Source organism: Vulpes vulpes, chromosome 2, assembly GCF_048418805.1.
Source record: "Vulpes vulpes isolate BD-2025 chromosome 2, VulVul3, whole genome shotgun sequence".
NCBI classification, from domain to species: Eukaryota; Metazoa; Chordata; class Mammalia; order Carnivora; family Canidae; genus Vulpes; species Vulpes vulpes.
The window spans coordinates 116,241,892-116,254,292 of NC_132781.1; the positions used below are offsets into that span (position 1 = coordinate 116,241,892).

Consider the following 12,401-nt stretch of genomic DNA (forward strand, 5'->3'; position numbering starts at 1 on the left):
GCGGGCAGGTAAGAAGCACACACTGTGGGGGAGCCCAGAGCACCAGGGAGCAAAGCAGAGGAGGAGGACCATTGCCAGGGCCTTCTTTGGACTGCTGGTTGAAGATGCCATGCCTTGGTCACCTTGGGCCCCCGTCACAGAACACCACACCCCATGGACCAGCCACTTCAACCACAGTTATTTCTCACATCTCTGGAGGCTGGAAGTCAGCTCAAGGTGCCAGCTTGGCCAGGCTCTGGGGAGAGAGCTCCCTTCCTGACTTGCAGACCACTGCCTTCTCACTGTGTCTTCACGTGGAGGGGAGAGAGAGAGATGCTGTTTCTTCCTCTTCTTCCCAGGTCACCAGTCCTATGGGACCAGAGCCTCACCCTTATGACATTGTTTAACAATAGTTACCTCCTCAGAGAGCCCATCTCCAATCAAGGTGTCAACATACACACTTGGGAGAAACATGATTCAGTCCCCAGCAGTCCCCTGGGCTGGAGCAGACCAGGAAAGAGCTGGGCCAGTGTCATCTGGCTGCATGACAGCGAGGCTGGGACACCTTCAGGGATATGAAGTCCAGGCCTTCCAGAGGCCACTAGTGTTACATTGTCAGATGTAAAACCTTCAGAGATTGACTGCCAGTGGCCCCACCTCCAGAATTTGTTCTTGTTTCCTCCACAGGCCTTTGCTTTTCATCCCAACAATCAAAAATGGCCCCCAAAACCATTAAGAAGATGAGAGTTATAATCTCTGCCTTCACACACACGTGATTTCCAAAGACAGTGTTGTTACACGAAAACTCCTTGAGATGACTTTTTGGTCGTGGTTCTCTATTATTTGATGACGCCACATAAGAGATCTCCTGCAGAGGCTGACCTGCACACTGAAGACATGGGGCTTCTTCCCCTCAGGCCCCTGTCAAAATCATACGCTCATAAAAGCAGGGATTTGGGTGTGTTGGCTCATGTTGCAACTGAGGGGCTCAGAATACAGCCCCTGGCACCCAGCTCCCACACCCGGGTTCACAGGACAGATGGCTGACATGCCCACAGCACGTGTGCTCCTGAGCACCTTCTCATCCTCATCACCCAGGAAGGGCACTGTTGGCCCAGATACTTAAAATGGCTTTGCATGTGGAGTTAAAATGGATGTATCTGGGCTGCTCTTCGCCCGCCACGGCCAACAGCGAAACACCAGTGCTTAGATATTCATTGAGTAAAATCGTAGAGAAATGAGTCAGCGGGATTTGAATACCCTGAGACAAGTGGGAAAGATTTTTATGAGAAAAGTGACATTTTCAAAGCAGCATTTAAAGACCCATCTGGCCATCATGCAAAGCATTCACGAGAACTGGAGGGAAGTGTGTGGCCCAAGGAAGAAGATGGGAGTACAGATGGGCCAGACACAGGGAGGGCCAAAAATAGGACAGTGGCCGTGGGGATGGACAGGCTGCTATGGACTGATCTGAGGGTCGCTGAGAAGGAAAAGGCTCTTTAGGTCTTTAGAAAGCAAGGGAAGAAAACATGCTCTCAGGATCTCAGGCTTATGGGCTTGGGAGAGAGAGGTCACCATTACCAGGTGAGAGGAGTGACGGCTTTCCTGCCACCTTGGCAGTTCCCATCACAGAAAGTCTGAGTCCTAAAAAGTCCCACCACTTGCTAAGGCCATAGAGCACTGAGAGAGTCAAGAGAGAGGGATGAGGGGAAGAAGGCTGAGGAGGCATCTGGGCTCTACTTGGGTGTACCAAGCACCAGGACGTGACCCTCTCTGTGCTGCCTTATGGGTCAGACACTGAGAATCTGGAGGAGGAAGGACGTCGACAGGCCCACATGTCCCCTAAGCCCTGTCCTGACTTCTGAATGGCCAGCGGAGGCTGCACCAGCCTCTTTCTGAGCTCTGCTTTGACATCCCCTTCTAAACAACTTCCAAACACATTTATTTATTCATTTGTGTTAAAACAAACTCTTGTATAAAAGTAGATCAAAGTCGAGTGGTCCAATTTATACAACAGATCAATGGGGGTGGGGGAGTGGGATGTGCAGCATTGCACCTGCCAGACCAATTCGCATCCTCTCCGCAGACCAACTCGATGCCTCTGCAGATTCTCAGCTTCCAGAGGCAGAACCATCATGTCGTCATTTGTTAGCAAGGAATGGGAAAAATACAACATGATGTATCTCTTCCAGGTCCTGAAGTAGTTGAAATGACCCCCACCCTGACCCTGAAACACAATATTTAGATCAAGTTCATTGGGACAATTAATTGCAAAACATAGGAAGTAACTTTGAAGAAAATAGAGTCACATGGACTTCCAGAGACTAAATATTCCAATAGCATTTTATTAGGAGGAGCAGGGAAGAACCACTAATAAAACTGCGTAGCAGCATTGTCTATAGGGACATCCTGCAACAAGATCTCTGTCCCCCGGGCAGACATTTGGAGTTGCTTTTCCAGGAGCGATGGTGCGCCTTGCTGTGACCCAACAGTATACTTTTGCAAAGTGGTTGGCCAACATTCTGGAATGTAGTCTATGGCTTTTCAATGAATTCTTTCCTCTGAGCAAACAAGCTGGCTCGAGAGGTACTGCACACATGGTCACTTATTCCCATTAGCAACCCCAAACAAGCAAACGGCCCTACCCAAACAGTAGGAGAGGCTAGGTTATTTTTAAATGTGCTCAGTTTAACATGTTTCACAATTAGTGATTTCCCAACAACACAAAGAATTGTACAACCGTTAAAATTACACGAGAATTCAAAGGAAGGCAGACCAAGTAGGGAAAAAGGCAACAGAGGGCAGGTCACGTGTTATAAATGAATGAAAATAACAAATTCCTACTTAGAGAGACTATTTCCATTTTTGTCAAGTCCTAGTAAAAGCTAGTGGAGGAAGCAAAGAGTTATGAGTTTTGGTGAGGAATACATTCATCTCGTGTTTTTCTCCCAACAGGCTTCTTGTATTAAAAATATGTATGCTCCAAACGAGCTTTGAGGAATGTGTCTGTGAAGGCAGCCTGATTATAAAGCCCAGGAGATCGCAGCAAGCCAGAGACGAGGAGGTTTCTTGGTTTCCCAGGATGGCAGTGCCTGCTGAGTCGGTTCAAGTCAACAGGACATGGCTGGAAATCCCACAGTCCCAGTCCCCATGTAAGGGGGGCGTCCCTAGATACGGAGGGGGGCATCCAGCCCCAGCCACAGATGTCTCACACGGACATCCAGCATCACCAGTACAAAATGTTATCTGGTGGAAAACAAAAAGAAATTTACATTAAGTCCACATTTTTATTTCTCAATTTTCAATCATTACCCCTGATTTTTACACAGGCTTTCCACAAGCCCTTTCCTCTGGATATCACCCGAAATCAGCAGTTCTCACGTAGTTCAAGGATAGGAACGGACCTGGCTTTTCACGCCTGACTTGGTCTCATGACAAAATAACCAACGAGCCAATGTTATGATGAGCCTTGCTTTATAAAGAGACTCGGCAAGTATTACCTGAAGGAACCATCACTTACCTGTGAGATAGTCATTTCTCGAACCATCCCTTTCATCTATAAATGAGGAAATGAGTCAGCTTTGCTAAGTGTTACCTCATCATCGCTGCCTTGTTATTCAGAGGGAATAGGAGCACATTTTGTTACTCACACAAACCTGGGATCACCGAGTATCCAGGGCCTGTTACCTCCTCTTCAAACAACTACAGGTTCTGTTGTCAGAGATCTTAACTGTCTCTCTGGTTGGAAGAGCGCCCGGCCGGTCACAAGATTGCATGACTCATTGCAACTGCTCAACTTTAGCTAAGCACAGAGCTGAAAGACCGAAATCAGCTCTGTGATGTCATCTCTTTTCTATGTATCTTTAACATAGTTGAGATACAGGGGTTGTTGAGTAAGTCACAAAGCTTTCAAATGAGAAGAATGTGTCTCGAATGCTTAGGAAAGCAAACCATCTGGGGTTATGTTTGATTACAAACAGGAAACCTGCGCCAGGAATCCGGGTGTGTGGTCTTGGCCGACACAAAGTATTCCACAAGGTTTTTTAGGATCGCTGAGCTGGTCACCTGGGTTGGTCAAAGTTTAACCCAGCTGAAATATTTAGGGCTTTAATCACCCTTCCGTGTTCAGGACAGATTTGGGACGCGTCCTCACGTAGGATTATTTGAAATCTTCAAAAATAATGAGAGTTCCTAAATGTGTCTCGGAGTCAAGAAAAATAGAAAGTGTTTGCAAGTGTAGGGATTATCAGTAACGTCTCTCTCTCTTTCTCTTTCTTTATTCTTTTACAATTAGTCAATGAGCAAGCATTGCTTGTATAGTGACAAATATTAAGTGGACAGGAATGTTTCCAGCTTCCTCAGACTTAGCTCCATAAGAGGTAAAAAAAAAAAAAAAAACACCAAAACAAACTGAGTAAGTCAGTTGACAGCTACCTCCTATCTTGTTGCTACCTTTCACGGTGATGTAGTAAAACTGCATGACTCAAAATGAGATCACTGTTTACCTAACTGCACTAGGGCTCCCAGCAGAGCCTGTGTGAAAGGGGCTCCTCAGCCATCAGCTATTGTAACGCTAGCAACAATCTCTTCTAAGAACTTGAATCACTCCGTTCGGTAAAGGCCAGCCAAGACGAAGAACACACACAGGTCACTGTGCAGCCAAGATAAAGGAAGTATTTTTAATTAAGCTGATGATACCACTTCCTCGGGGTTGGCTTCAGCTGGAAGATTGGAGAACAAAGCAAGGCCAGGAACGTTGCGGCGTTTGGGAAAGGTTTGGTATCATGTGAAAAGTTATGTGTCTTTCAAATTTAGCACATTATTGTTTAGCTTCCTTTTCCCCACCCCACCCCCCACCACCTGTATTGTCTGTTTGCTTGTGGGAGGTCCTATGAAAATATAGAAGTTTTGTCAGACTCTAAAGAGGAAGTCAAGTATTGTGATAAGATGACATATCACGCTCCCTTACCCCCAACGCACACCGCTTGTTTTTGAAGAAACTTGTTTCCCTGCTCATTGTTCCGCTGGTTTCGTGAAGGCTGGAGGGTCAAAATGGTGTATATCTGTCACTGAATTGTTCCTTAAAATATCACTTAAGTGAGAACCTTTCAACGCTCCACTCTGCAGCCAGAAGTCCTATGGACCCCCAGCACCCGGCCCCTGCGACAAGGCTGGTTCACCTGGATGTCTGTGCCCATGTTGGGGTTTCTCCTGACCGTGGGCCTCCCTGCTCCATGTGCCGATTGGTGCCCTGTCTCATCTGTCATCTGTCCTGTGTTCACGGCCTAGTATTGATCATGTGAACCTCGAGGGATTACTAGAAGCTGTATCTCATCAGAACCAAAGATTGGCATCTTTAGAGGCCAGGTCCAGGCTTACAGACAGTAACAAAAATAATATACGGACCCCAAAAAGTGATTCTTAAATAGATCATTTCCCATTGGCGCCCTTCTAGACAGATTTCAATAGTTAGTAATGACCAGATAAATACGTTTTTTGATAATGTGGATTTCTCTGAAAAACTACAAGTGGTGCCACAGCCCTCATAGAAACTGATCTTATGCTTGGAAAAGCTTTGTTTTAGGGGTGGAAACTGACAATGTGACTTTATTTATTTATTTATAATTTTATTTTTGGCATCTTGTTTAAAATGTATCTCTTATGCTAGGCCAACACACCAAATTGTCCCCATCATGTCACAATTTAGTCTTAAATTAGTCTTTTTAGCCAGGCTGCAAAAGGCCTGCATAGGTTAGAAGTGTTCTCCTAAGGAGCTGAGAAGTCGTGGACGCCCAACCTCCGGGGGCTGCCCCTCCTCCCTCACACGGGTGGTGCTCTTTGCCCTCACTCCTCCAAAGTCATGCACGCAAAGTATCCTTACTGTTCACTGGGACAGGTGATAAACTCATTCAAACCAGAGGAGTGCATTAGCATTTCAACCAGGAGGTGCAAATGTAAAGTACATGATCCTCATGCATGGAAGCAGGAAGCCCTCCCACAGCTTCCTCTGCCTCTTGGACAATCACGATATACTCTCTGAATCCAAATAAAATTATTAATTTGACAAATGATTTTTTCAGGTTGGTAATTTTACATATATATATATATGAAATGGCTTGCGCAGTTATAAAATCTAAATTACATGTACTGGGGGCTTTCAATATATTTTATTCCACAAATTGGAAACTCGTTTCAATGGAGTAAACCCGTTGAAAATCGGCTATCTTGTAGAAAACATAAAACTCCTAGTGGCGACAGTGGCCGGCAAAACTGGATCTCCAGGAAGAGGGAACGTGATCATCGTCAACGGCAACATTCCTCTGGTTTTATTGTCGCTCAGTAAAACTACACTTGACACAATCTCAGCTCACACTTTCTCCCTGTCCCGCAGCCCCTCCCACCAGCATCTCTTCCTTGACAAGTGCTTATATTATAGCTGTTCAATAAAAGTAGGTGCAAGATATTCAATATCTTGCTTGATTTTATTGATGAAATAAAAGCAAGATATTGAAGGTTTATACATACATATTTATATACTTGCTTTTAGTTGACATTTTGGGTCACATTCTCAAAGGACTTGGCATACCAATTATACAAATGAGTAAGAATTAAAAAAAAAAAAAAAGAAAGAAAAGAAAAAAGAGAGAGAAACAGAAAAGAAAGAGATTCACCTGCCAAACTGGTAAAAAGAGAGGTTAGACACTCCAGGGAATTCCAATTAACGAATTTTCAAAAAATTAAATTACTGTTTCATAAAAGCTACTGAGACAGTTCATTTCTACTCAGTAGGAAATTGTTTGATTTAGTAAGTTTGAAGTGAAATTACTTGGAATCTCCGTGGCAACTTTTCTAGATTCAGATCACCTTTTTTTAAATTGTCTTTTCGATTAGTATGGGACAGAGAAAGTGTATATTATATATATAAATATGCTTATATATGTATATATATTTATTGTTATAGTGTTATTATGTTTAATAACATATAATCTAATATATAACTATATTTACTACATATATTTTACTATATATAAAACATACGTAAGGTTATATCTACTTTATATATGATATATTTATACATTATACCCAGTTACAGGTATACTTACACACTCACTTATACACACAAAGAGAGGGATGTCGGGTTCTTCTCCCCATCCTGAGTTAAAGACAGCATAACTATCATCATTCTGTATTTCAAGAAACACCATCCTGTCATGCTATGACGCCAGTTAAATATTGTGTAATTATTTTTTCAGTAGACTTGAGACATCTGATGATTATTGATCTCTTTCCAAATATCTTAACATCAAGATCAAACAAAGCTGTGAAGAAGCAATGATCCAATTTCAGTCTGATATGGGGCCGACTCTTATTGAGTCATTTTGATGTGACATCAGAAAATGGACCCAAGTAACACTGTACATTTTTGGCTTTTGGAGCACATGGAGTTCATGCAACTAAGGGGTCCTCAGAGGACCCAGCCTGAAGAAATAACCAAGACAGGGGACAGTCACTGTCTTCAAATAGTTACTCCCAAGCAAGGAGTGTGCATAGTTTCATACCCAGGGGGAGATGGCCCAAATTTATGAATCACCTGGGAGTTGTAAAAAGTTAAGTCACAAGGCATCTGGGTGGCTTAGTCAATTAAGCGTCTGCCTTTGGCTCGGGTCATGATCTCAGGGTCCTGGGATCGAGCCCCACATCTGGCTCTCTGCTCAGCAGAGATCCTGCTTCTCTCTCTCCCTTTCCAGCTCTCCCTGCTTGTGCTCTCTCTCTCTCTCAATCTCTCTCTCTCTCTGTCAAATAAATAAATGCAATCTTAAAAAATAAAAAAAATTAAATCACAGAAAACAGGCTTTTCTCTACCTCACCTTCTTATGAAGTTACTTAGTGGGATTAAAAAATATTGATATTAGGGGCACCTGGGTGGCAGAGTAAGTTAAGTGTCCAACTCTTGGCTTTAAGTCAGGTCATGATCTTGGTCATGGGATCAAGCTCCTCATCGGGCTCCACACTCAATGGGGAGTCTGCTTGAGATTTTCTCCCTCTGTCTCTGCCCTTCCCATCCATTCTTGCTCTCTTTCCATCTCAAATAAAGAAATCTTTTTAAAAATTGATATTAATAAATATAGTGCATGAGGTATATTTATCCTAGAACTCATAACATCCATGAAACAGACTCATCTGGTCACATAGCTGGCTTAATAATCATTAGTTCATATTGGAAATAATACACTCACCATGTCCCATCTCTAATTTAAAAAAAGAGAGAGAGAACCTGTTTGATATTTGATCATGTCTCATGAGTCTCTAAACTGAAGATTCTCATTATATGAAGAACTAGCCCATTTTTATAAAAAGGAAATTGATTGTTGATTTGTGAAACCCTCTCAGAGACAAATCTAGGGCAGCTGATGAAGGTAAAGTGGGGGCAATGGGGAGGAACAGAGGGCGAAGCCATGGTGGTGCTGAATGCCTTGGGCATGAGTGCAACTTTCATCTGTGAGTTTATCAAGAGGTGACTTGGTAACTTGAAACCACAGTAGTTATATATTTTTAATACATAAGTAGCCTGCTCAAAGGGTTAATTGAAGAATCTGATTTGACCAATCAGACTGTGTATGTGAATTCCAACGGGAAATAGAGTGTCACATAGAAGAGAAAATCCTCTCCATAGGGAATTACAAAAATGAAACACCCAGTTCTTTCAAGTGTTGGCCATATTTGTTTGATCTGAATTAAGTCAAAATCTTTCTATATTAAAAAAAGTTAGATGAGCAGATAAAAAAATCTATCTTAGAAGCATCACTTTATGAGAAAATGAACTGAAGAGGTCACACTGGCTAGTAAATACTGGTTTCTGCTATTCAAAAACCCTGCTGATTAGTGCAGGCCCATCACACCCAATAAGAAAATAAGTGATGTGTATGGAAGAAGAAATTTCAATAATAATGAAAATATTATTTTAAATTTCTCATATTGCTAATGTCTATAAGGATAACTAGAATCTCGTTTGGAATGTTCAGAAGGACAGGGCAGCAGGGAGAAAACATGCTTCATAATCATAAACAAAAATAATTGAATGAAAAATAATAAAAATTAAAAATCATATGCAGTATTCAAGACATTATCTCAGATGTGTTTCTTTGTCAAGAATTAGGGGTCCCTACTAATTTCCAAAGAACAATAGGATCCATTAATCCAATGTTTTTGTAAACCGGAAATCACATAATTAGTTATTTAGCATATCTAAAATAATCCCCCAAATCCCAGTTCAATTGAACTCAACAGCTATGGCCAGCTCAATACCAGAGCTGATTATTCTGAGAGTTTCATTAACCCAGATATGTCTCAAGAAATGAAAGAGAAGGAAGAAAAAATGTCTCCAACTAAGTAACCCTCCAGGGGCTGATTAGACAATAATGTGTTAAGATTACCGAGTAAAACAGTTACTACACGATTGCAAACAATAAATGTGCCTGTTGTACTGAACATTCCACTTTAAACACACACACACACACACACACACACACACTCTCTCTCTCTCTCTCTCTCTCAAAGAAGCATAAGAGTAAAGGTATTTTTTAAATGACATCAAACTTATTTTCCGTCCTTGGGCATCACGCAGTTTAAAATCCAGGGACCACTGTGGGTGAAAATATTCAAATAATTCTACATCCGAAATCATTCTAAGGAGATGATATTGGCAAACAAAGATTAAAATGAGTTCAATAGCACCTTCAACACAATCACCCAGAGAGCTTGTAAAAAAGCAGACTTCTGGGCCTCTTCCCACAACGTCGTCACGTGTATCTCTGTTTGTACGTTAACCTCCCAGGGGGCTGAGAGTCTGAGGACCACACAGTGAAATTTCCCTGCAAGAGCCCCGAGCTCCAAGTCCACATGCATTGCTTTTGAGACAAGTGTGTGCTTGTGTGTGTGTACTTAGTCTTTAAAAATGCTCTGTGTATATATATCAAAAAGTAAATAATTTTATTCTTAATATTTGTGAACTTTTTTTTTTTAATAGGCTCCATACTCCACATGGAATCCTATGTGCGCCTTGAAGTCACGACCTGAGATCATGACCTGAGCTGAGATCAAGAGTCTCAGGATGTTTAACCGATGGGACCACTCACAGGCACCCCAATCTTTGTGAACTTTTAAATAACACAATGTTGTTACAACCTATTATTACTTAATTTAATTTAAATAATAACATTATTATGTTATGATTATTGTGTACACATCTTAGAAAGGATGGATGGATGGATGGATGGATAAGATAGGATAGATAAAAATACAGAGACATACAAAAATACAGAGATATAAAAAAATCCCTCAGAGATATAATATGATAAAGATATAAATAATGATAATTTTTAGATTATGACTTCCTGGAAATGGATGTTACTTCTGTTTTGCCACCCTATTCCCAACATCTAGCAAAATGCCTGGCACATGGCCAGTAATCATTAGGTATCTGGCGGTGAATAGTAATATATACATATAGTACTGTTTACATTTCAACAATTCTAACAGTGAGTTTCAAGTTACTCTAGAATCTCCATAGAATAATGTCTAGAAAACCCGCTATCTGGTGCACCCTTGGGGGCCTTTCTGGGTTATCAACCTCTACTCACATTCCTCATTGGCGGAGGCACCATGGACTCTCCTGGATGGGATGTGGGATTAGGAACAGCGCTCCACAGAGGACTGTCTTATGTATCAGCTCCTGTTGACCATAAGCCTGATACCAGTACAATCCATCTCGGCTCTTCATTTGGATTTGCACCAAATCAGATTGCCATGGTGTCAGCCTCAAGGACTAGTGCCTGACTGGCAGGAAAGATGACCAAAACCCCCAGACGTCTTGAGCTCAGCCAGCTCAGTGCTGCAAGGGGCTGGGTCCCAGACTATCCTAATATGATTAGGAGCAGAGGAGAGTCCACGATAGAGGGCCAAGTATGAATTCAAGGGTTGGCTCCTGAGAATTATGATTAGGAGTTAGGTCTGAAAACTTGGTGTTAGATAGAACATGTTTCATGGAGCAATAGTACACTTAAATTTGCTTATTTTTAAAAATATTTTATTTATTTATTCATGAGACACACAGAGAGATGCAGAGACACAGGCAGAAAGAGGAGCAAGCTCCCAGCAGGGAGCCCGATACGGGACTCGATCCCAGGACCCCAGGATCAGACCTGAGCCAAAGGGAGATGCTCAACCACTGAGCCACCAGGCGCCCCAAATTTGTTTTTCTAAAACAAGCAGCATTTTGAAGTTAAAAACTAATAATAAGTTTTAAAAAAACAACAACATTTTGCAGGGCAACCATTCAATTCATTGGCCCTTTCAGCGAACAGTTATGAGCAACCCATCTGCTCCACGTACCCTGAGCATCGCGGATGGAATCACTGGCGAGATGGCAGTCCTACTTTCCCTGCCTGGTGACACCCAGGCTCTGCAAACTGTAGCCCTCAGGATGATCCCAGCCCGCTGCCTATTTTTGTAGGACCGTGATCTCAGAATAATGTTTACATTTTTAAATGGCTGGAAAAAAATCAAAAGAGGTTATATTTCTAAAACTTTATGGAGATCTAACTGACCCATGACATTGTATCCGCTGTATGCATACAACACCTACAACATGATGCTTCTATATTTGTAGGAACTGTGAAATGATGACCCGATAAGTCTAGTTAATGTCCATCGGTATACAGAATCACAAATTTTTTTCTTATAATGGCAACCTTTAAGATTTATTCTCTTAGATGCTTTCAAACATGCAGCACAGTGTTATTGACCGTAACCACCACACTGCACATCCCATCCCTGGGATCGAGGTGTGTGTACATATTTATATGTCTGCTGGTTCGTGCTCTTGCCTACTCCCCATCCCCCACCCTGGCAACCGCCCATCTGTTCTCTGTATCTGTGAGCGTAGGTTTTTAATTTTTTAAAATTCTTTTTAGGTTCCTCATATAAGAGAGATCATCCTGTTTAGTTGCCTTTCTCCGTCTGTCTTATTTCACTGAGCATTTTGCTCTCAAGCTCCATCCCTGTTGTTGAAAATGGCAGGATCTCCTGCTTTCTTAATGTCTGAATAACAGTCCATCGAGTATATATGCCACCTCCTCTTCATCCATTCATCCATCAGCGGACACTAAGGTGTTTGCATATGTTGGCTGTTGCAGATGAGGCTGCGGTGAATGCTGGGGAGCATATCGAGCTAGTGTTTTTGTTCTCTGCAGATAGACTCAGAAGTACACTTGCTGGATCATAGGGTAGGGTTTTTCTGAACTTTCTGAGGAGCCTCCACACTGTTCTCCAGAGTGGCTACCCCAGTTTGCATCCTCACCAACAGTCCACGAGGGCTCCCCTTTCTCCGCATCCTCACCAACACCTCTTGTTGCTTGGGTCGA

General features: G+C 42.3%; 1 long non-coding RNA gene across 1 annotated transcript; it reads right to left on the bottom strand.

Moving 5' to 3' along the window:
- Positions 1-2,294: 2,294 nt before the first annotated feature.
- On the bottom strand, positions 2,295-3,854 carry LOC112907568 (uncharacterized). The gene is made up of 2 exons (XR_003232789.2): positions 3,500-3,854; positions 2,295-3,225 (listed from the first exon to the last, which is right to left on the bottom strand). It is a non-coding gene; the product is annotated as an uncharacterized lncRNA (long non-coding RNA).
- Between the last annotated feature and the right edge of the window lie 8,547 nt (positions 3,855-12,401).